Raw genomic sequence first — 23,719 nt, 5'->3', positions numbered from 1 at the left:
GAGAACGCACCATACCATATATGTATATGCATTGAAAAAAATCAGCTTTATGATTTCATATGTGAATATCTCAAAATCGTAAATCGAATCAATGTCGACATATTTTTTTTTTTTGTTTACCGATCCAATATACTTCGTCTACTATTGACGAATCGATGCAAATCTGCATCAGTTCATGCAAAACATACATTAGAGCTCAAGACCATTAAAGTGATAATGTTTGTACTTCTTAAAAAGATTCGGTAGTGATTATTTTGATTAACTTCTATTTAAATTCATTTTGACCATTGAATGTCGTCAGTAAATGATAAGAAAGTATGATTTTTGTATATTTACAAAGGTTTCAGTACGCTAAAGTCATTGTTAATCTTCAAAATTTGCAAAAAAAAATCTGATTTTTCTGAAAACGTCAAGCGAATTTCAAACCAAATCAACATTTTACAGACTAGGGGGGCGTTGCTGATTAATGGTCTGCTGCATCCCAATAGGAAGTAGCCCGTGTCGGGCACACGTATAGAGCATCGAAGACTGCAACATACCAATTATGAGAACACTTGTAATACTAACCTCGAGCCAACCGCGAGTAATCGGTTACATATTACTAACATAGTTGTAAGACAAAAATTGTCAAAATATTGGACTCCCCGGTCAAGCTAACGCCACATGTGCCTTAATAAAATATATATTTTGGAAAAAAAAAACATTTTACTCGCTGGGCCATGTGGTGGTAAATCTAACCCAGATTCGTCAATATGCATTATCAAACTTAAAAAATTCGAAAATTTTCTATGACTTCGGTCTAATCACGTGTTGAAACATAAATTTTACTTTTTTAGCATTTAAAGACAACATTTAATATTTAAAATGAATTTAAATAGAAATTATTTAAAATAATCACGACTTTTAAGCGCGTAGAAATTAATGAAATTACGCAAAGCTGAATATGCTCATGCGACACCTACATTAGGTGCACTCGTGGACGAGTGGTTAGCGTCTCACATTATTATGCCGGGTGTTTAGGTTCGATTCCCGTTCTAGCCGGGGGACTTTTCGATAAAGAAATTCCTTCGACATGCGCTGTGGTCACGCGTATTCAAGAGATTGCCCCCCGGAATACTTACAAGGCGTGTTATCTGATATTATTATATTAGGCTGTCAAAAAAGTCCTGCGGTATTTTTTTTTGAATTTCCATTTGTTCATAAAATTAGTTACAACCATCTGTTGTAAGTCAAATATGCGCCGTTTTGTTCGATGACTTGTTCCCAACGAGATGCCAACTTCATAATACCCCTGTTATAGAAGCTCGCTTCCTTATTGGCAAAAAAAACTCGGATAGTCAATTTTCACAGGCCTCTTTTGTGGCTAACTTCTGACTACCTAGCTCGTTCGCCATGGACAAAAACAGGTGGTAGTCACTTGGTGCAAGGTCCGGACTGTACGGCGGATGCAAAAGAACCTTCCATCCGAGCTCCCGGAGCTTCTGGCGCGTCACCAAAGAAGTGTGTGGCCTGGCGTTGTCCTGATGGAAGACAATGCGGCCTCTGTTTATCAAAGATGGCCTCTTCTTCATGAGTGCTACCTTCAAGCGGTCCAGTTGTTGGCAGTACAGGTCCGAATTGAGCGTTTGGCCATAGGGAAGCAGCTCATAATAGATTATTCCTTGACAATCCCACCAAACACACAGCAGAACCTTCCTGGCCGTTAATGAGGGCTTGGCCACCGTCTGAGCCACTTCAGCGGGCTTCGACCACGACCGTTTGCACTTCACGTTGTCGTAAGTGACCCACTTTTCATCGCGAGTCACCATCCGCTTCAGAAACGGGTCGATTTTGTTGCGATTCAGCAGCGATTCACATGCGTCGATACGGTCAAAGATGATTTTTTTCGTCAACGTATGTGGCACCCATACATCGAGATTCTTTGTGAATCCAAGCTTCTTCAAATGGTTAAAAACGGTTTGATGACTTATCCCCAGCTCTTGGCCGATGCTACGGCTGCTACTATGCCGGTCTTTCCCGGCTAATTCAGCGATTTTGTCGCAATTTTCGACGGCAGGCTTTCCGGAGCGTGGCGCATCTTCGACGACCTCTACACCAGAACGAAAACGTTGAAACCATCGTTGTGCGGTGGAAATGGAAACTGTATCGGGTCCATAAACTGCACAAATTTTATTGGCAGCTTGAGATGCATTTTTGCCTTTGTCATAGTAGTACTGTAAAATATGTCGGATTTTCTCTTTATTTTGCTCCATATTTGCGACACTATAACTCACGAACGACTTAACCAAACAAAACACTGTCAGGACTATATTATAGCGCGCAAAAATACCTTTCCAACAAGCTATAGTATGACTCGATACAATGAATACAACTAGAACTACGCGCTCACAACGACACCTCGCGGAAATACCGCAGGACTTTTTTGACAGCCTAATATATTATCTGTTATCTGGCGTGTTATAAGAAATCTCAACTAATTATTGATAAATGGTGCTAGGTTATGCATACGTTGAGACGGCCAAAGTATCACAGGGAAAGTTAACGCCATTCAAGAAGAAGACACCTACATTAGAGCTCAGAACCACAAAAGTGATGAAGTTTATTTATTCTATGCTCTGATAAGCGGGATTCGGTCGTGATTATTCATTTGATTTCTATTTAGATTCATTTCCACCATTAAATGTCGTCAATATATGGTGAGAAAGTAAGAGTTTTGTATATTTATGATGCTTTCAACACGCGATTTAACCAAAGTCATAGATAATCTTCGAAAATTATAAGTTTGATAATCCATACAGGTTATGAATACTTTGAATAATTGGGATGAAATCGATTCCATATTAAGGTGAAGGTGGAAGCTAGCCATTGTAGTAGTATAGGTAAACCCACGTGTAAAAATGGGGTAATAGTGTTTGTGAGAGAAAAGCAAAGCACACGTAAATAGATCAATTCACTTCTCAGCTGTGTGGCGCTTCACTAACACGAGTCTTATGGCGGGTTTACATTAGGGAGATCTATAGCTATAGATGGATTTATTCACGTGAAAATATGTGTAAACGGGTGACAATAAATATGATACACTTATTCGAGTTATATATAACTTGAATAAATTCAGCATATGTAAACGCTTGTGAATAACTCACTGGTGAGAAATCACTAAAGTTGGATACAGTTCTACTTTAGGTGAACAAATTCACCGAAAATATGAATATATTCATTATAGAAGTTCACGCTAGTGTAAACGGTTGATGCGATTTCTATAAATCTCATCATATTTCTTCACATGAATATATCCCTAGTCTAAACCCACCCTTAGAATACATTTGCAAAAAATAACAATTCAATACTGAAGTAAAATGTATGAACGATGTGTTCCGATGAACAATTGGTGTATTTGGTGTATTGGTGTAAAAGGTGTATTTGCATATGAAGTAAAATTCTGATTATATTCGAGCGTAACATGAGCAAATTTATAACACATACGAATAGGGGCTTTTTTGGTATTAACAAGTTTTTCCGCACAGTAACTCGATGTTGGTAATCCCTCATATTTTCTTCTTTGATCGTATTGTTTTCACATGTTCACGTCGGAGAGCCTTAACCCTTCTCTTCGTTGGCCGAGTCATTTTGATTGAATGTAATACTTTTCCGTTTACTATTTTTGAAAGCATGGGCAGCCATGGCAGTGTTCCGAGCTTTGCAATACAATTTTCTTAAAAAATGTTAAAGTTGCTAAAACTTACATTATAGACCCATTAACCCTTTCGTTACGAACGTTGTCTATAGACGACATGAAATTCATACTGCTCTTCGATCACACCAGCGCGATGTGCATACTTTTCGGCGCAGTGCTCCGTACAGGGGTAGCACTTCAGCGGAGCACACTGTCGTAATGAAAGGGTTAAACGTAAAAATAATAATTGTATTGATATCAACACAATTTTATTTTATTGATTTTCATGACCTGAAACGCTATGACTCAGGAATAAAATTTTATTAAATGGTTTTTACAGCTGTTTCGATTATGTTGTCTGGCATCAGTATCGAAAAAGTAACGATGTTTTCACCAGTACAAACAAAACCATTGCGGAAAATTGAAAAATGAAAAGTTAACTTTCAGTGCACTAGCTCGAGTTTTACGCCGTTTTCCGGTATACATTTTCGACGGAAAATGAAAATTTAATATTTGGTGAGTAATCGATTATATTTTGGTTAATATACTCGATGGGAAGTGTGTGCAAACGATCATTTTCTTCACACTGTTTCGCAAAATTATTGATTTTCTGGCGAGGGGTAAGGGAGGGAGATGAAAGAAATGAGCGCCGTTGTGGCAGCCATTTGTGGCTAGCTTCCACCTTCACCTTAAGTTGGCTGATATCACGGATTATGTAGGGATCGATTCGAGAAGGATTTGCAGTATTTTTAGCGCAACACATGCTACTCATCGTTTACCTAGTTCTCGTGTTTGTCGTTTCATGCATTTTTAAGTCATTTGGCATCGAAAAAAAATAGGTTTTCCAAATTACCTTTTCTCTCCCCTTGGAAGATTTTCGTGGATTAAAAAAATCAAAACTTTGAGAGCTTTGAGGCACCCTTAAATCATGTCCGATTGAGCTAAATCTTTGCACAGGCCATTTTTTGGGCCAATAAACAAAATGTACATGGTCGGTTTTTGAAATTTGACATGACCATTTTCGCTGCCACCCTAACCTACAGTGATGATATACAGTTAATCCCTAAATTGACTATACACATGCTACTTGACAATATTCTCCATTTATTTGGTACAAAATATTTTGCACGCATTTCTTCTTTAGATGCATATTAATAAAACACACATTTAACCCTTTGCGGTCGTATTAAATTTGGGCATGAGTGTCGTACTGGTCGGAATTATTTTTCCTTGAAAAAGCAGTGATAAATAAAAGATTATGAAAAATAAAAATTGTTTTATTTTTTTCTAAACTATGTATAAGTGTTAACTTAACAATGTGTTTTGATGTGGTGTTTGTATATAAAAATTATATTTTATAATTCGTCTTCGTGTGAAATCTTCCGAAACCCTCTCCAAGAGCAAATCATATGAAGTATAATCAACACATAATTTTAGTTTTATTATCCTTTGAATATGAGAAACTTTTGCCATTGATGTAACAAATGTGTAATTAATGCCAGCAATGAGTATCCGAAAAGATCAGTACTTTTCTCTTTGAACAAACAATACTTTTTTTTACATGAGATTATTCAGATTACATAATACACTTATGCAAACAATTATTTTGAACTTTAAAAACAACTAGTTCAATATAATTTGAACCAATAGTTACTCAAATAATGATTTCTGTGGTCCGAGTTTAACAGAATTTTTCGTTTTAGAAGAACAACGATTTTGTCGCTTGAGACACTTATGCGATTATTCAAATAGCATGAGACACTTATGCAAACAGTAGTTCTGATACTTATGAACAATCTTTTCCATCACAACGAAAAGTTACAATGGCTAAATTCTGCTGTTATGATTTTTATCCCACATTCCTATGCTGTTCACACATTTCTGCTGTTATGATTTTTATCCCACATTCCTATGCATCCGACGCACTGTGCGTTGTCTTGTATGGGTGACTTCTTTGTTTGGTACTGAGTACCGTTATCTATTATTCATAGGAGCACCGTATTGATCCGTGAACAGGTTCACTTGACATCAAGCTTCATTTAGGAAAAGTATAAACTGATACTTGGTTGAGTAAAATATGAGATTAGCATGGTTTCTTGCTGTGGTGGCTAAGAGCAGACAAACGACCACAAAGAGTTAACTAATGAAAAAACGGCAACAGTTTGCTAAGCCATGTGTAAACAGACCTAAGGAGTTCTGACACAAGGTCATTTATACGGATGAGCCGGAATCATCAGGGAATACATGCTCTATAATGTCTCAATCAACTCAAAACACCTCCGCAATTACCGGACTATTAACACGTTGAGCCCCGACCGAAACAGGGACCAACAATGAACTTTTCGTGTGGCCTGTGTCGGTCTCAGCGAATCGATAGTGGACTTTTCTAATCATCATTTTGTAACTTTGTTGTTGCCGTTCCCAATGCCGACACTCTCCGAACAAAAAGTCTACTGTCGGTCGGATCGGTGGGACCGGCGCAAAAAAGACGAAAAATTCAGTGTCAGTCCCCGGGGACCGACGTGGGGCTTAACGTGTTAAGTATCTTCTTCTTCTTCTTCAATGGCACTAACGTTCCTAGAGGAACTTCGCCGTCTCAACGTAGTATTACTTGCGTCATTTTTATTAGTACTTAGTTGAGATTTCTATGCCAAATAACACGCCTTGAATGCATTCTGAGTGGCAAGCTCTAGAATACGCGTGATCACAGTGCAAGTCGGAGGAAATTTCTTTGACGAAAAATTCCCCCGACCAGAACGGGAATCGAACCCGAACACCCGGCATGTTAGTTATGACGCTAACCACTCGGCCACGGGAGCACGTGTTAAGTATCTATGGTGGGCAATCAAGAACCATCCGAAGAATAAACCCCCCAGGGAACAAAACGGAACCCAAAACCACGATTACGGAGTCCCAGATCTCTCCGTACTTCCGTCTACAGTGACCAGAAATCTTGCCTCGGTGCTTGCAGGAAGTGTTGGATGCCAAAGGGGAGTCATACTAAACACAGGGGGGATTGATTTTTGTAATCTGTTAACATTTATGAACTATTTTCTATTCTCTTTTTAAGAAAAACCTTAATTGTACACTCAATTTCGTCACGTCTTAATTGGAGATTATTTGTTTGTATTTTAAACATGAAGTAGAAATGTGACCATTTTAATTTTATAATCAATACATGACAGTAAATTGGATCGATTCTACGATGACTATGAATAGCATTTAACTTTTTAACCCCGAAAAACTCAAAAATAACGAAGCGGCACGAGGTGAATACTCAATTTTGGGATTGACTGTATGTATTTTCGTTTCGAGTTACCATACAGCCGCGGTCCGTGGAAAATTGAAACAAATGAAACACAAATTAATGCATTATTCGAGAAGTAATCAAGTAAATGAAACCAAATTTGGCATGTGGATGTTTTAGGGTGCAATAATACACAAATTGCTGCATTACTCGAGAATTAATCAAGCAAATGAAACCAAATTGGGCATATTGAGGGTTTAGGGCGCAATCAATGTTTCTATGATGGTTAGATTCTCCACTCCCCTCTCTAAGAGGAAGCTGTCATACAAATGAAACATAAATTTCTGAATTACTCAAGAATTAATAAAGCAAACGAAACCAAATTAGGCATGTGGAAGTTCTAGGATGCAATAAATATTTCTATGGTGGTTGAACACTCCTCCCGCTCTCTAAGAGTGGGCTGTCATACAAATGAAACACAAATTTCTGCATAACTCGAAAACTAATCAAGCACAATTTGGGATGTGAAGGTTTTTGGGTATGATAAATGTTTCTATAATGGAATGACATCCCTCCCTTCTCTGAAATGAAGAGGGGGTCTCATAAAATTATTACACATATTTCAACCAAAAATATTCCAACCAAACATGACAATTGAAAATTTTCGAAAAACTCTGAAAGAAAAAGGGAAAATTCGGAAAACTAAATTCCCATATATGCTACAACTACAGAGTGACAAAAGCTGTTAGTCCATTCGATGTTTGCGATAGCGAAATTGATCTTTGTTTGAAACTGGAAATGAATTTTATTGTGATGAAACGCACTCCTATATCTTTTTCTATTTATACCAAAAAAAGGATCGCTGGATGTGTTGATAAGAGCAGAACTCGAGGAAGGAATTGTCCGATTTAGGGCTGTCTTTATTCTATCTTATTTTCTGTTTAAAACATTTATTCCATGTAACGGAGAAACATGTTATTTGCAAGTGGTTGAAAAATCTTGAACGAGAATTGTGTCTGAAAATAAAACGATATTATAATAATGAGTTTTGTTAGAAATACTAAGAATTTTATAGTAAAAAGTAAATTCAACGGGGACGAATAGAAGATTGGACCCATGAACTTACTCATAGTAATAAAACGTGGATGTTAGAACCAAATTTTGGGCTGGACGAAGTTTGCCGGATCAGCTAGTATAATATAAATTTCATTCAATATTTTCCACGCGTAGCACATATGAAAAATCTTCCATCAAAAATAATGTCCGCATAACCCATAAAATCCCGCTTTGATGGGCCGGAAAAGGTTGTTTGCAAACTCTCCCGGCGAAACCAATAAACTTCGTTACAAGCACACACGCACATACACACCAACAAATGTTGGTGATTTCGTAGATTTGGGTCAATTCTATTTATCATAAACAAATAAATCATCGCCTTTTTGCGTCCTCTCGTGTCACGCTCGGAGTGAACCTTGGAAGCAAATGAAGCAAATCAACTGGAAGCATTCGAACCAAGCAAACCCCGTCATGTGCATTCCGCTGACGGTGGCCACAGATGGAAAAAAGAACAGAGTACCATCCTCTTCCCATAGTTAGCTTCAGTGCAGTCTTCAAACGCTACCAGTAAGGCATGATTCAATTACCCCACACTGCTAAAGCTCGTACATTTTCTCGTTTGAAGTCGCAACATATGAAATGAAAGTCAACTTGATTTGTCTGAAAACTAAATTTTCCCGCTCGATGGAATCCAGAGGGAAGCGACGGGGCGATGGGTAAATCGGAGAAAAATGTTACAAAATAAGGAAAGCGATGCGCAGAAAAAGAAAACCAGAATGACCCGTTAGGATCGAGAAAAACTTTTTTTCTTGCTTCTTTGTGCTCTTCCCCGCAGAGAGAGAGGGTTATTTTTGCGCCGTCGGAAAAGTTGTGAGGGATTGAAAATTGTTTTGAGTATTTTTTTTCTTTCTCTCCGTCGTTATTATGGCATACAATTTTCTTCGGCTCCTCCTTCGGGCTCTCGCCGGGTCCATCTGATATCGATCCCGTTTTATGAGAAAAATTAAGCCTCAATTGAAGCGTGGAACAAAAATTGAATATCTGATTATGGAAAAACTCTTCTCATCACCTGCCTCATCTGTGCGCGGATGAATGGAGATGGAAAGGCGCTTCGGTTCAATAATTCAGGAACTTAAATTGAAAATAATTCAATTATGTGAAGAGTGATGAGCTCGAAAAGGCGTGTTCAATGCCGGCGAACCGGAGTGTTGAAACATTGTATTATTTTTGTGGCACGAAAATAAAAATTAATATTATTCCAGACAACCAGTTTTCGTAGAAAATTGTACTAGTTATATCTATTGAGAAGTGAGTTTGATACTGAAACTGTTTCAATGAATGAATTCCAACTACAATCCCAATCCTTTCGTTATTTTCTATTCGCTCCCGAAATGTTTTCTTTGCCTGCAGTTCCGAGATAAAGTGCTTAATATTCATCAAAACTACTGTCCGTCGAGATCCGTTCCGATTTCCGAAACCACTGCCACTGCATTCCATACTACATGACAGTTTCCTACGGTTCGGTCCCACCGCTTTCATTGATTCATGCTGCTCCCTAAATATCAGACGAATCGTTTCCGGGAAGTATGTCACTATGCTAGCTTCATCCTGGCTGACCCGGTGCCGAAACGGGAATATAAATACGTACCACGGGACTCTGTCAGGACTATTATTTGTAATGAAAAGAAAGTGGGTTCAGTAGGGGTGGGATCTGGGTTAATGTGTGTGTATGTTAGTGTTCCTGTCGGAAGTAACTCTCATTGGGACGCGCTTAGCGCCAACCTGCTGGGTTGATTTATGCAGCAGAATATGTTGGCATGCGAGGAAGGATGAAGCTGGGATGTGAGCCGTGCTCCATGTACTCTGCAGAAATCCTGGTAATTCATATTCCTCTCCGGTGTTAACACAGGAGGAGGCTCTCGCGATAAGTTACCACATTAAGGACCGAACGTTTTGGGGCAAACTTGAACGCTTCATTTGTTTGGATTCCACGAATGAGATCGTTTCCATCGATGTGGATGAGACGAAGGCGAGCCATCGGTAGGTCTTGTTAGATTCTTGGCAAACCATGGATTTAACCTTCAAGTGTAGAAAACACGGGTTGTTTCATGATCCATCCGTAACAGACGGAACGCGAAACACGAGAAAACTTGTGAGCAGTCCACAATATGGTAGGAACATCTGAATAATGCCACACAGGTTTATGCCTTTGCTCTTACAAAGCCATGAGAGTATTAAATATGAATTATGAAGTGTTTGACGAATTGAATTGTATAGCGGCACAATTTATTATTCAATCGCGATGAAAAACTCGCGGAAAAAAACAATTGCGCCTTCTTTCCGAAGTCTGAAACACACTTCTAGCTACTCGGTTTGAAGCGTTGCCGCGAATCACGAAATCTGATAAAATTTCGACATTTCGAATGGACTCCGCGACCGTGGAGCTCGGTCGGAGAATGAGGGCGTGTATACTATTCCGGCAAAAGTTGGCACCAAAGCATACTTATTCTCCTCCTTTATCAAAGGCGTTAATAAAAGGAAACACCCTTCGTTTCCCGGAAGAAACAAATACGATAAAGTCACGCGAAACCGGTCCCCCTCCCCAAAAGCTGACAAATCAAGCAAAATAAAAACCCAACCAATTGGTGGAAAATTGGCATCTGACGATGATTTGTAAATAAATTTACATCTCCATCGGTAGTGACAGCAGCAGCAGCAGCGCGCGAGCGATGGCGCGCTGATTTCGTTGTCGGCAAATCCCTGTTTATTTTGTTTTTTCCTTCCCTCAGATGGAATGGTTCGACACCAAAGCGTTAAACGGATATATGTGCGTTCGAGCCATGCCCGATAAACCAACCGGAAGGACCGGTGTGCAAAATATTGACACGTAAGATTTTTCCACGAATTTGAAACCAATCATCTGTGAAATCCTTTCGTCCCCCTCCCCCTGGGGGGTGTGATAGGCGCGAGAAAGCGAAGGTGCGAAAATGTGATTTCCTGTGTGTCTCGAATTTTAGGTCAACTTCCCCCCGTTCGGCCCCAGTGAGCGGCACATCCTCTGACTGGTGCGGAAATGTTCGGTGGATGTTGGGATTACGATTGCCCAAGCGGAACGGATGCTACGTGGAATGACCAACGTCTTGATGGATCGTTGTTGACAGTTGGAAGCGGTAAAACTCTTCCATCAAACCCATTTCAAACCCCTTGTCTGAAGTTGAAAAAATATCAATTTCCACCTCACCGATGCATAAATTAAATTGCTCTTTTCCGCTTTGCTATTTGTTTTCGCACTGTGGCACCGGAAACAAACGATTTGGGGATACTTTGAATGATTTTGGGTCGGGGATGAATTCTCGGCAAAAATTGATTTATGATTTTTCTAATTTATCAAGTCAGGGATGGCTTCCAATGAAAACCTATTTCTAAATTCACAGAATTTCTTATTTGTTCAGAGTATCCGTGTGCAAGAAACGCCCCAAAGCGAACATTTCATTTTTTATCTTTTTCTATACAGTGATATGCGAAGTCAAAACGCGTGAAATTCATTGAAACTATGCGACAATTACTTCAATTTTCAAGCAGAAAAATCGTTCTAGTTTAGAATAATTTCCTTATCATTAATCTAATATAGAGATGGGCAAAACGGTTCATTTCAGTGAGCGGCTCAGAGCCGTGCGCTCAATGAAAAGAGCCGGCTCATTTGAGCGGCTCGACGGCTTTTTTGAAGAATTTATTTATTCGGATATATAAAGAATGTAAGACGTAAAAAATAAGGGTTAAAACAATAATCAGTGCAGAGAAAAGTAAAAATATTACTTTACTGAAGGTTTTCTCTGATATATTTCCATCACAATGATCTTCTTTATTTTTTTTTATTTATAAACATTATCTTGTCAATGTCTGATCAAAGTTTACTACTTCTTTCACTGCAAACTTGTCTTGCTTCCGGAAAAACTCGCTCACATGGTACTGAAGTCGCCGGAATACATAATATTAAAAAAAATGTAAGGGGTTGTATCTAGGACACGACCACATATTTTCGACGTAGAACTACGAAATTATTATATTATGCAATCCACTTGTTTACCACTTCGAATATTGCATCAAAATTTTTGTAATAGATTATGTTCTTCGTTACAAGTAAATTTGATGAACGTCCTTTTACGTTTGATATGATGCATAGGACTACCAAAATATGTGAACGAAAGGATTGTCAAACGATCATTGTATTTTACATTTCCCTCTGAAATTATTGCACATCTCATGTTTACGTAGTTCTCGAACCACGAAAGTTCATTCACCTCTAGTATCTGGAATTACGATTTTCCCAGGCTTATCAGTTTAAAAGTACGTTTTAGGGAAACATATTCCCGTCTGCACAACGACAAGCGAGTACAAAAGTACTTAACATCAGAAAATACCCCCGACTTCCATGTATTTGCAAAGCGGGTTCCCCCAGGTACATTATTTTTGAAGTCCGTGTTAGGGAAACACAGCTCAGTGGGAAATAAATACCCTTGACTTGCATGTTTTGAAAAAGCAGATTCCCCCATGCACATTGATTTTAAAGTTCGTGTTAGGGAAACACAGCTCAGTGGGAACAAAAATACCCCCGACATGCACGTATATTTGCAGAGCGGATTTCCACAGGCACATCGATTTTGAAGTCTGTGTTGGGGACACCTTAAATCGGGCCAATCAAAACTTGGCAGTTAGGGCGTTTAGAAAACCCTTGACATTTTACAGTTATTCAATTGTTCATCTCATGAAAAATAACATTTTATTAATTGTGATAGATGCGTAGAAATATTTCCTATAAATTGATGCAAACATCTTTCCGATCTGTTAAGAAATGTTCGAGTTATAACCATTCGAAATACGTGTAGGGTTAGTACACGAATCGGTAGAACAAATGTTTGGGGAAAAAGGAAGTTCTTCCAGTTTTCATGAATTTAAACCGTTTAGAGATTGGCGAATTGTAATGTATAGCATATCAAACAAATCTTAGAGAATTTCCGATTCGATTGGTATAAAAATCATGAGAATTCGTACACAGTGAAAATAGTTATTAACGTGAACTTCATTTCATAAAAATGTGTTTTCTGATTTGGCACCCTTCCTTAAAGACGTAGTTCTACATCAAAAGATAGAGCCGCGGAGAGATAGATTTCCTTTCATTCCACCAAAACGAAGGGTCGCTTAGTCTCAGCAAATGTGGTTCCGCTAAATGTTCATCTACAATAGATGTTGCAACAGCTTTGGATCATGTGAGGATCGAAGATTGCCAACCAATGCATCAAACTCATCCCATACAGATGACAGCGCTTCATCACCAACGATTTGTGGTACTTTCGTAGAACTGATTCCGCTTGATCCATATAATCATATCGAATTATCAGTCGGGAGAATATAGCAATTTTCGATAACGACACAGTTTTCTCCCCGTTTTATATCCGAAATGTTTTAAAAATATTTCGAATGGAGTGTTTTTATGATTAACTGTTTTATATTAGTCAAATCATTTCATTCGATACCCATATGCGGATTGGATTTATCATAAATAACTGTGATTTACTAGTCAAGCCCGTTCATCTGATACCCATATTGATGGGGTTTTGACCAAAAAAGTTGTCTGCCATTTTGTGAAGTCCGCCATCTTGGATTTCCATTTTACATAAATTACTGTGCTCTACTAGTCAAGTCCTTTCATTAGATACCCATATTTATGGGGTTTCGAGAAAATATGTAATCCGCCAAAATTTACAAACATACAAACAGTTAAATGAAACCGCATAAAAAGCAGCATGGGAAACATATATTTCTTCCGCACCTCCGCAAGCCACGGTTCGTCAGAACGAGCGTACGATTCACGGTTCTTTATATATGTTTCTATTTTCGCAGAATTGTTCATTGATTGATTTTCTAATCTACCCTTTAAAATTACCTTTTACTATAAAGGTCCTAGTACTTCTACCAAAACTCGTCATTATAATATCAGATTATTTTCAGCCACAATTCTCATTCAAGATTTTTCAACCACTTGCAAATAACATGTTTCTCCGTTACATGGAGTAAATGTTTGATACAGAAAATATGATAGAATAAAGAAAATCCTAAATCGGACAAATCCTTTCTCGAGTTTTGCTATTATCAACACATTCGGTGATCCATTTTTTATGTAGATAGAAAAGATATAGGAGTGCGTCTTATCACACTATCAGCCCCCTCTCCTTCAGAAAGAGGGGAGAAGTGTCTATCTACCATAGGAACGTTACGAGCCCCCTAAAACCTCCACATGCCAAATTCGGTTTCATATTCTTGATTAATTCTCGAGTAATGCAGTCATTTATGTTTCATTTGTACGGCAGCCCCCTTCTTCGAGAGGGGGTGAGCTGTCTAACCACCATAGAAAGATTTATTGCACCCTAAAACCTCCATATGCCTAATTTGGTTTTATTTGCTTGATTAGTTTCCGAGTAGTGCAGAAATTTGTGTTTCATTTGTATGTATGTATATATATATATATATATATATATATATATATATATATATATATATATATATATATATATATATATATATATATATATATATATATATATATATATATATATATATATATATATATATATTGAAAAAAGCCTTTTTTCAAAAATTCATAACTTTTGAAATACTAGTCTCGGAACCAAAGGTGCTATAGTTTTTTATATTTTTTCTGGAAAGCTGAGGATTTTTCACACATCATGCCTTCAAACCAGGGAGGCTTTTTTTCATTTTTGAATTGTGATTTTTCAATGTTACCTGATGGTCCAAAAAATCATTTTCCCCTTTTTTTCCAAAAATGACTTTTTCAAAAATTTATTTCTTTTGAACTACTGGACCGATTCAAATGATCGACATATTTATATATTTTTGAAAAAATAACACATTTGCCAATTAATTGGATTATAATCACATACATCCAGTCTAGTCGCATAGAAATGTTGAACGAAAACTGAAAACATGTTAACTTTGAAAAATCATAACTTAAAAACGAAAAATAACACCTCTCTTTCATTCGGATATACTATGTGAAAAAACCTCAGCTTTCAGGGAAAAATCTAAAAAAAATAGTGCGCCTCAGGTCCCGAAACGATGTAAGCTATTAAAAACAAATATAATCAATAATTACGAAAACAAAATCCATTTTTATTCATAGTGTAATATTTCTTCAAACAAGACTAGCTCATTGGCTTTAATTTGATATGTCGATCATATGAATCGGTCCAGTAGATCAAAAGTTATGATTTTTTGTCGTGGAAAAAATATATAAAAAAAAAGATTTTTTGGACCATCGGCTAGCTTTGAAAAATGATAACTCAAAAACGAAAAAAACGCCTCCCTGGTTTTCAAAATATGTTGTGTGAAAAATCCTCAGCTTTCCAGAAAAAATATGAAAAACTATAGCGCCTCTGGTCCCGAGACTATGAAAACAATAAAAACGAATACAATCAATAATAACGAGAGCAGAATTCAAATTCTCTGCAGATATAGTACTTAAAGTAAAAGACTAGGTGATTGGCTTTAATTTGATATGTCGATCATCTGAATCGGGGTAGTAGTTCAAAAGTTATGAATTTTTGAAAAAAGTCATTTTGGCGCGTTAGACCCCTTTTGTGCAGGTAACTCTAAAAGATCTGAAAATAAATTTCCGAATATATTCTAAAACTTTACGATTTGGGCTTATTTAACGTTATGATTCATGACGAGTAGGAATACTTCTTATCGTGGGTATTTTGTTAGCCTTAGCTGATTGTTGTCTGTACAATACCGAAGAAGAGAGCGAAAATGATATCTCATATACTTTCAACGTAGTGTTTGTTGCCCACATGTATATTTGTAGTTTTTCTTTCATGTAGACCATGTTAAGTCCGATGAATGTATATATAAATAAATAAAATAAAATCATAGAAACATTTCTCATACCCAAAAACCATCTCATCCCAAATTGTGCTTGATTAGTTCTCGAGTTATGCTGAAGTTTGTGTTTCATTTGTATGACAGCTCGCCCTTAGAGAGCGGGAGTAGTGTCTAACCACCATAGAAACATTTATTGCGTCCTAAAACCTCCACATGCCACATTATCATTATTTTCTCCTACACTTTAAGCATATTTGCTGTAACATTTAGTTTTTTTATATTTATTCTTTCTATTTTGGTCCACTGCTTCATATTTTCTTCTTTTTGTTTTTCCGGTATGAGACGTTTCATATAGTACATGGACACTGACAGATTTTAGATAATTCGATTTCTTCATAACTACATTATGTCAGCCAGACCACTGTCGGCCGAATCGTGTCCACACTCACCTGCGAGAGCTGTTGGGGGAGGACCGATAAGCAACAGTCGTTCACATTCCTGAGCGCAGGAATTTCCCTAATTCCTCACTACCTCAAACCACCATAAAAACATTTATTGCACCCTTAAATCTCCACATGCAAAATGTTGATCCATTTGCTTTATTAGTTCTCGAGTTATGCAGAAATTTGTGTTTCATTTGTATAGCAGACCTGATGCCATAACTCGTACTAAACGAAAAGCATTTTCTACCAAATCTGCTGTCACCTGCTTCACGGATGCTCAATCATTTTCTTGTACTGAGAAATATAAATTCCAACGGTAAAATCACAACTACAAACCGGCATCGAGCATCGGAAGCAAGACCACTTCCCAAGAAAACAGCTCAATACGGACAAGATTTATTCAATTAATATTGACACTAACGGATGCGATTGTGCTCACTTTTTCTCTCACACCGTCGTTCTGTGGACCAACTAACAACGAAATTTGCCTCCTCAATCCTACCTACCAAGAAGGTATTCACTTCGTTCACGAGGAATTTGTACTTTTTCTTTGTTTTGTCGCATCCTTTCCGGTCGCGTCGGCCCGACGCTAAAACAATCAAATGGTGGCAATAAATTTTCATTTCTATTCTGCGCCACGGGCATCCTGAAATTTCACCATTTCGAGGAACCATTTCAGAAATGCTGAGTGCTGGAGGAAAATGTGGTGGTGGGGGAGGGGGGAGAAATTTATCGTTTCTGTTTTCCGATTTACTGCCGTTTTTCGAGTGGCTTCAGAGAGAAGGCAGCCGCAGCACGCGGAGTGGAAATTTCGCTTCCGAGAAATTAGAAGTGAGAGTAATGAGCACCAGTCGTCGGTTGAGAGACTGGACTTTTCAGCTTTCCTGAACGATATCGGATTTTTGGAATAGCTTGGCTCGGTGGGAATGGGTGGTATTTGGCCAATCAGGGATGTGTGTGGAAAGCACTATCACCGCCACCCACTGCATGTATAGTGCTTGGACGATGCAGCTGGTACTTATCCTAAGCAGATACAGGGATAAAAAGGTTCGGAATTTGTAGCGTTCGGAATCATGGATTCCAGTGGAAATGTTTCATCGATGGACATTAATTACGAACCGACGAATGGCGGCAGGCGACTGCAAGATACAATGGACTTAGGATGAGGGAATCGAATGGAATTAGTTTGAAGTCGGTGGATATCAGAATGCTATCGAGCAGACATTTTCTGATTCGAGTGCAAAGTAAAGGTCGAATATATTCTTCAATTTATTAAAGCCAAAGGGAATACGGTTGAATTACTTAATTCTAAAGCTGCACATTACTGTCGAATTGCAGAACCATTACAAACAGGAAACATGAAGCAATGGAATTGCAATGAAATAACGGCAATCGTATTACTCCTTGATATCATTGTTAGTTACTACTTACATCCCTACACGACGAAGCAGAAAGCTGAATCGAGCATTCCGAGGAACGAAATATGACAGTTATTACTATAAGTAGAAAATATCATAAAAAAGTTCTACAGGTAGCTCTCAATGATATCGAAATTCCACCTCCGTTTCAAGCTGACCGGAAAATTCAATCAACTCCCTTGAGCCCTCCCTTCTCCCGCGAGTACAGCATCGATCCCACCCCTCACAACCGTTTTCAATGTTTTATTTTTGCTTGGTTTTATTTCTGTACAACTTTGACTCGACGCTTTTATCTGAAAGGTGAGAAGATTGTAATTCATAAAATTGTTTTCACGCTGCATATTGTGGCCGCCACCACCCTCGGGGGAAAATTGGGAAATGTCGTTCCGAAATAATTGAGTGTGACATGTCGTCGCCTGGAGAAATTCAGCGGTGGTCTCCGGTCCTGCTATAGGACCGGAGATATAAATCACTTTGTCAAACCAGCGACGACACAACTTGGCGCGGTGCGTTGAGATGTTTTTGTACTTCACTGTGCTTTCGTTTCGTCCCGGAAGGGAGCGAAGGGAACAGAAGTTCTCGATGTAAAGCAAATGATAAAAGGAAAAAGTTTCCCTCCAAAAATAATATAAAATCGCCGCTAAATCGCCGCTCGCCGCTAAATTGTGCGTTTGGGACACAGTGGAGCGCCCTTGCCACGGTTTGGCCGTTTAAATGATCAAAATGGATATTTATGACATTACACGGGAAATTGCTTTGTTCGAGTTCGAGCGCGAGAGCACTCAGGAATTACATTGTTTTGGGACGCAACACGCTTGGGCAGGTTTAATGATTGGGAAAATTTATTGGTTGGATAAGTAGAGGCGAAAAAGTTCATGTTATTTTTTGGAGGTCTTTCTTCACAGCTATTATAATCCCTCATCGCTATAAATTATCCCATACGATGATTAAAAGTTTTCCGATGCCCCCCAGATGAAAATAAACAACCCCAATTGCTTGTTTTGCATGGTGTTGAATAATTTTGTGTCTTATTGATTTACACACCTTTTCATTCGTACATTTTTCCTTTCTTTCATTTTCATTATTTATCAAATACTATCATATAGGGGAACTGGGGATAATCCCGGTCCAATAAGGGAAAGTATTGTTTTGTGAGATCTGAGGGCACATTTTGTTATGTTTCCCTCACAGAATCATTGTCTAGATTATTTTCCATGAGATGTAAGAAATATCAGTGCTTTTAAACGGCAATTTTGCAAGTAATAATCATTTTTCAAAGCTGACATAAAAACAGAGTTCACCAACCAGTGCGGGTGAAACCGGCATCTCTTGCCAGTGTTACCGGCACCCTCAATTTGTCAATAAATATAGGGGAAGTGGGGGCATAGTGGTCACCCTAAGGAATATGCCTAATTCCAGCGCCCACATACTGATTTAATTCTCGTTTCTCGAAGAATATGATAGCTCAACTCATTGTTCTTCAAGATAGCAAACGGCTTTTACTATAAAAAATTCAAAACATTACACTTTTCATCATTAGAAAAAAAAACGTGAAAAACCGAACTTTTTTTGCTTGGTGGTAAAGTGGTCACCTAGTGGGGGCAAAGTGGTCACCCGTCCATGTCAAGCTAAATGGGATAGATTTATGCGTTTTTTTCGTCCAAATTTGTTCAAATCATATTTGTTATAGTAGGTAGATGTATGAAATAAGGGTGGCCTATTCACCTAGAGTCTCAATTTAAATTTTCTCTTGCATACAAAAGCGTAGTAAGAGACACATAACGTTCCGCATAATGAGGCTTGGTTTAGTTGGAGTGGCATATTTATCCAGGGCCAAAGCCACAAAAAGATCTTCTTCAAGAGCAGAATGTGATGAGGTATATCAGCTTTAGTAAACAGAACATTGTAAGTTTGTTATTCACCTATGAAAACTCAACGGGTGCCGGTTTTACCCCCATCTTCTTGAATGGCGTTAACATTCCCTGTGGAACTTTTGCCGTCTCAACGTATGCATTAACTAGCGTAATTTATTAATACTAAGTTGAGATTTCTTAAGCCAAATAACACGCCTTGAATGTATTCCGAGGGGCAAACTCTAGAATACGCGTGATCACAGTGCAAGTCAAAGGAAATTCTCTGACGAAAAATCCCCCGGCCAGAACGGGAATCGAACCCGAACACCCGGCATGATAATGTGAGACGCTAACCACTCGGCCACGGGTGCACTAACCCCCTAATTAATGCCAGCAATGTGTAGGCGAAAAGATCAGCACTTTTAATTTTTGACAAACAATTTTTTTTTACATAAGACCCGTATGTGATTATTCAAATAACATTAGACACTTATGCAAACAGTTGTTCTTATCTTCAAAAAAACTGCTTTGACATTATTAAAACCAGTAGTTACTCAAATGATGATTTCTGCGTATCCGAAATGATCATAACTTTTCACATTAGATAAACAAAGAGTTTGTCGCTTGAGACACTTATGCAACTATTCAAATGACATGAAACATTTTTGCAAACAGTATTTTTATTAATTTTTTTTATTTATTTACTATGATTCTACATCCCTTTTTTATTAATTCATTTACTATACTTTTATTATTACGTTTCTTAACTATATTTTTAGAAATATATATAAACAATTTCCTATTTCTATGGTTAGTAAGGTAGAAAGGTAGGTAGGTAGGGTGACCATTTTTTTTCTGGACAAGTATGGGACATAAGGAGGTAATAAAAATGTTGATGATCACACTTAGGTCTTAAATTTATTCGTATATCTCTAGTGTATTTACATTTCAACTCATTCTACTGTTTTTAGCAAGGAGACCAATCACACGCAAAGGAAGAAAAGGAGAGTATAAAGATATAAGGACAATCACGAAGATTGATAGCTTTAAGGAAAACATACATTTGGGACATGTAATCAAGCCAATACATACTAACCGAGCCAATACATCTCTCACCGGAACATTGAGTTGTCTTCTTCGGGCCCGGATCTACATCCCATTGAGATTAGATCTGATTTACAACTTTTCGCCAATAAACCCGATCCATGGCTGCAGTTCTCCAACTTTCGGCTGCACCGATTCTAGCCACCTGGTTTCCTGTGCCACCTGGTTCAACCACCTCGCTCGCTGGGCTCCTCTTCTTTTTGTTCCTACCGGATTCGATGCGAACACCATTTTTGCAGGGCTGCTGTCCGACAATCTTGCAACATGCCTTGTCCATCGCACTCGTCCAGCATTGGCAACTTTCTGGATGCTTTCTGGAAAAATAGTTTTACTGTATTATCTTACAAACTTTTCAGCCGAACTGTTAAGGTGGAAAACCGATTACTCGCGGTGGATTCGAGTTTAGAAGGGTGACATATTTTTGAGGAAAAGGATGGGATATAAGGGAATTGTTACAATGTTGAGAGCTGGAATCGTTACTCAATTCTTAAATCTATTCGTATACCTATTGTATATTTACATTTCAACTTATTTTACTGTTGATAGCAAGGGGGCCAATTGCTCGCTATGGAAGAGAAGGAGGGTATAAGGATATAGGGACAATTATACAAGAAGATCGATAGTTTCAAGGAAAAAATATACAGGGTAACTGCGATATAATGTACATTTCACTTTCAAAATTGTACGTGGTATCGAAGCATAATAAAGAACTCAGAAACGTAGCTTGTATTACTTTATTGTGTTGCTGTTTGGGTAAGGTCGATGAATAAATTCAACTAAAAGAATCCGGAATCCGGTATTTCGGGATTGGTTAAAGGTACGGAACATGTTCTAGTATCAAAATACAGATAATTTATTGTTCTTTGAGAAAAAAATATTTAAAAAATTATTCCTTCACACTTTGAAAATGTGTACGTTATATCGAGGTAAAATGTACCCAGTGACGTTAAATCGAAGGCACGTTATTACGAGGGTACTTTATATCGAAGTTTCGCTGTATTTTAGACTTGTAATCAAGGTCTAACCGAACCAACACATCTCTCACCGACACATTGGGCTGTCTTCCTCGGGCGCGAAGGGAGTTTTCTAAATTCGGTCTGGCGACAAGATACACAAGTTGTCTTAAAAACTCGTTAATTGGAGAGCTTGTGAAGATTATGGATGTTAGACAACTGCATTCAGCATTTTTGGAAGACAATAAACCAGTTTATAAGACCTCACACTCTTTTCGGGTGACTTTCGCCGGTTCTGTTCTCCCAAACTACGTGAAAGTAAAAAATGTTTTTTTTTTGGTGCACCTGTATGTACCGCGGGTTTATAATTGCAACAATTGCAAAAAAACTTGGACATTCTTTCATCCATTGTGGCAACAAATTCCGTCGTGGAAGATACACCTCGCACGAATGAACAACGGCCACAAACGAGGAACCAAGGCAAAATAAACATGATTACTTATTTCAACCAAATTAATATGTTTCCGAACAAATCATGGTGATTTATAGTGACGGATAATTAACCTAGGAATTTGAAGTATCTAAAAAACAAACAAAGAAGAAAAAGAAATTAAAAAAGACAATTGTCTTGAAGGGAAAATATTATACAAAATGTATTAAGAAGGGACCCCTGTCTGGAAGGTCGAAAAATAATGAATTTTCGTGATTTTTTTTCCAGATGTTAGGAATAAGGCAAGTGTTCGGGTATTTTGGTTATTGTTAAGGTTATATTTGTAGATGTATTTATCATTTTTCGAGTTTACAAATAATGATTATAACGCTGTTGACAGCTGGGTACCTTACTGGTGGTTTCGGTTCTGAAGCAATGGGATGCCGCAGAACGATGAATATTTTGAAACTATAGGATAATACCTAAAGCATTACATAGGGGTTTTTAAAAATTTCGAAAATTGCCAAAATGGCGACCATGATTAATCGCAGTTTATAAGCTCATAAGGATTTAGAAGGGTGACATATTTTTGAGGAAAAGGATGGCATATAAAGGAATTGTTATAAAGGGTGTGTCACATCAAATTGCATCACGGAAAAAACGCTGTAGAAATTCGCCCAGTAGACCGATCCTTTTGAAAATTTTAGACAGTAAAATAAAAACTATTAAACAACTTTTGGCATTTTCTTTTTATTCATACTTCGAGCCCTAGCCCGTATGCTCGCACCTTCCTCTTTACCCCGTCCATAAGGTTCTGTACAACGTCAGGTTGTAATTTTTTTTGAACAGAAATCCATTTTCTCTTGAAGTCCGCCTCCGATTTTACAACTTTTGAGTTCTTCCGGAGGGCCTGCTTCATAATCGCCCAATATTTCTCTATTGGGCGAAGCTCCGGCGCGTTGGGCGGGTTCATTTCCTTTGGCACGAAGGTGAACCCGTTCGCTTCGTACCACTCCAACACGTCCTTTGAATAGTGGCACGAAGCGAGATCCGGCCAGAAGATGGTCGGTCCCTCGTGCTGCTTCAATAGTGGTAGTAAGCGCTTCTGTAGGCACTCCTTAAGGTAAACCTGCCCGTTTACCGTGCCGGTCATCACGAAGGGGGCGCTCCGCTTTCCGCAAGAGCAGATCGCTTGCCACACCATGTACTTTTTGGCAAACTTGGATAGTTTCTGCTTGCGAATCTCCTCCGGAACGCTGAATTTGTCCTCTGCGGAGAAGAACAACAGGCCCGGCAGCTGACGAAAGTCCGCTTTGACGTAGGTTTCGTCGTCCATTACCAGGCAATGCGGCTTCGTCAGCATTTCGATGTACAGCTTCCGGGCTCGCGTCTTCCCCACCATGTTTTGCCTTTCGTCGCGGTTAGGAGCCTTCTGAACCTTGTATGTACGCAGGCCCTCCCGCTGCTTGGTCCGCTGGACGAATGAACTTGACAAATTCAGCTTATTGGCGACATCCCGGACCGAACTTCTCGGATCACGTCTAAACTGCTTAACTACGCGCTTGTGATCTTTTTCACTGACGGAGCATCCATTTTTGCCGTTCTTCACCTTCCGGTCGATGGTTAGGTTCTCGAAGTATCTT

At 38.4% G+C, this 23,719-nt stretch overlaps 1 protein-coding gene across 6 annotated transcripts in view; it reads right to left on the bottom strand.

The window, feature by feature from the left end:
- The window catches only part of LOC129765356 (hemicentin-2-like), a 958,618-nt gene that overhangs the window by 536,817 nt on the left and 398,082 nt on the right, over window positions 1-23,719 (bottom strand). Inside the window, exon 3 of one of the 6 annotated variants that reach the window (XM_055765586.1) lies at window positions 20,686-21,007. The exons of the other annotated variants lie outside the window; for them this stretch is intronic. The gene's annotated coding sequence lies outside the window, so the exon portion shown is untranslated. The remainder of the gene's footprint in view (window positions 1-20,685; window positions 21,008-23,719) is intronic. 6 annotated transcript variants of the gene reach the window in all.

Source organism: Toxorhynchites rutilus, chromosome 2 (genome assembly GCF_029784135.1).
Source record: "Toxorhynchites rutilus septentrionalis strain SRP chromosome 2, ASM2978413v1, whole genome shotgun sequence".
Lineage (NCBI taxonomy): Eukaryota > Metazoa > Arthropoda > Insecta > Diptera > Culicidae > Toxorhynchites > Toxorhynchites rutilus.
The sequence above is the reverse complement of the archived record's forward strand: the minus strand, read 5'-3'. Positions and strand labels throughout refer to the sequence as shown.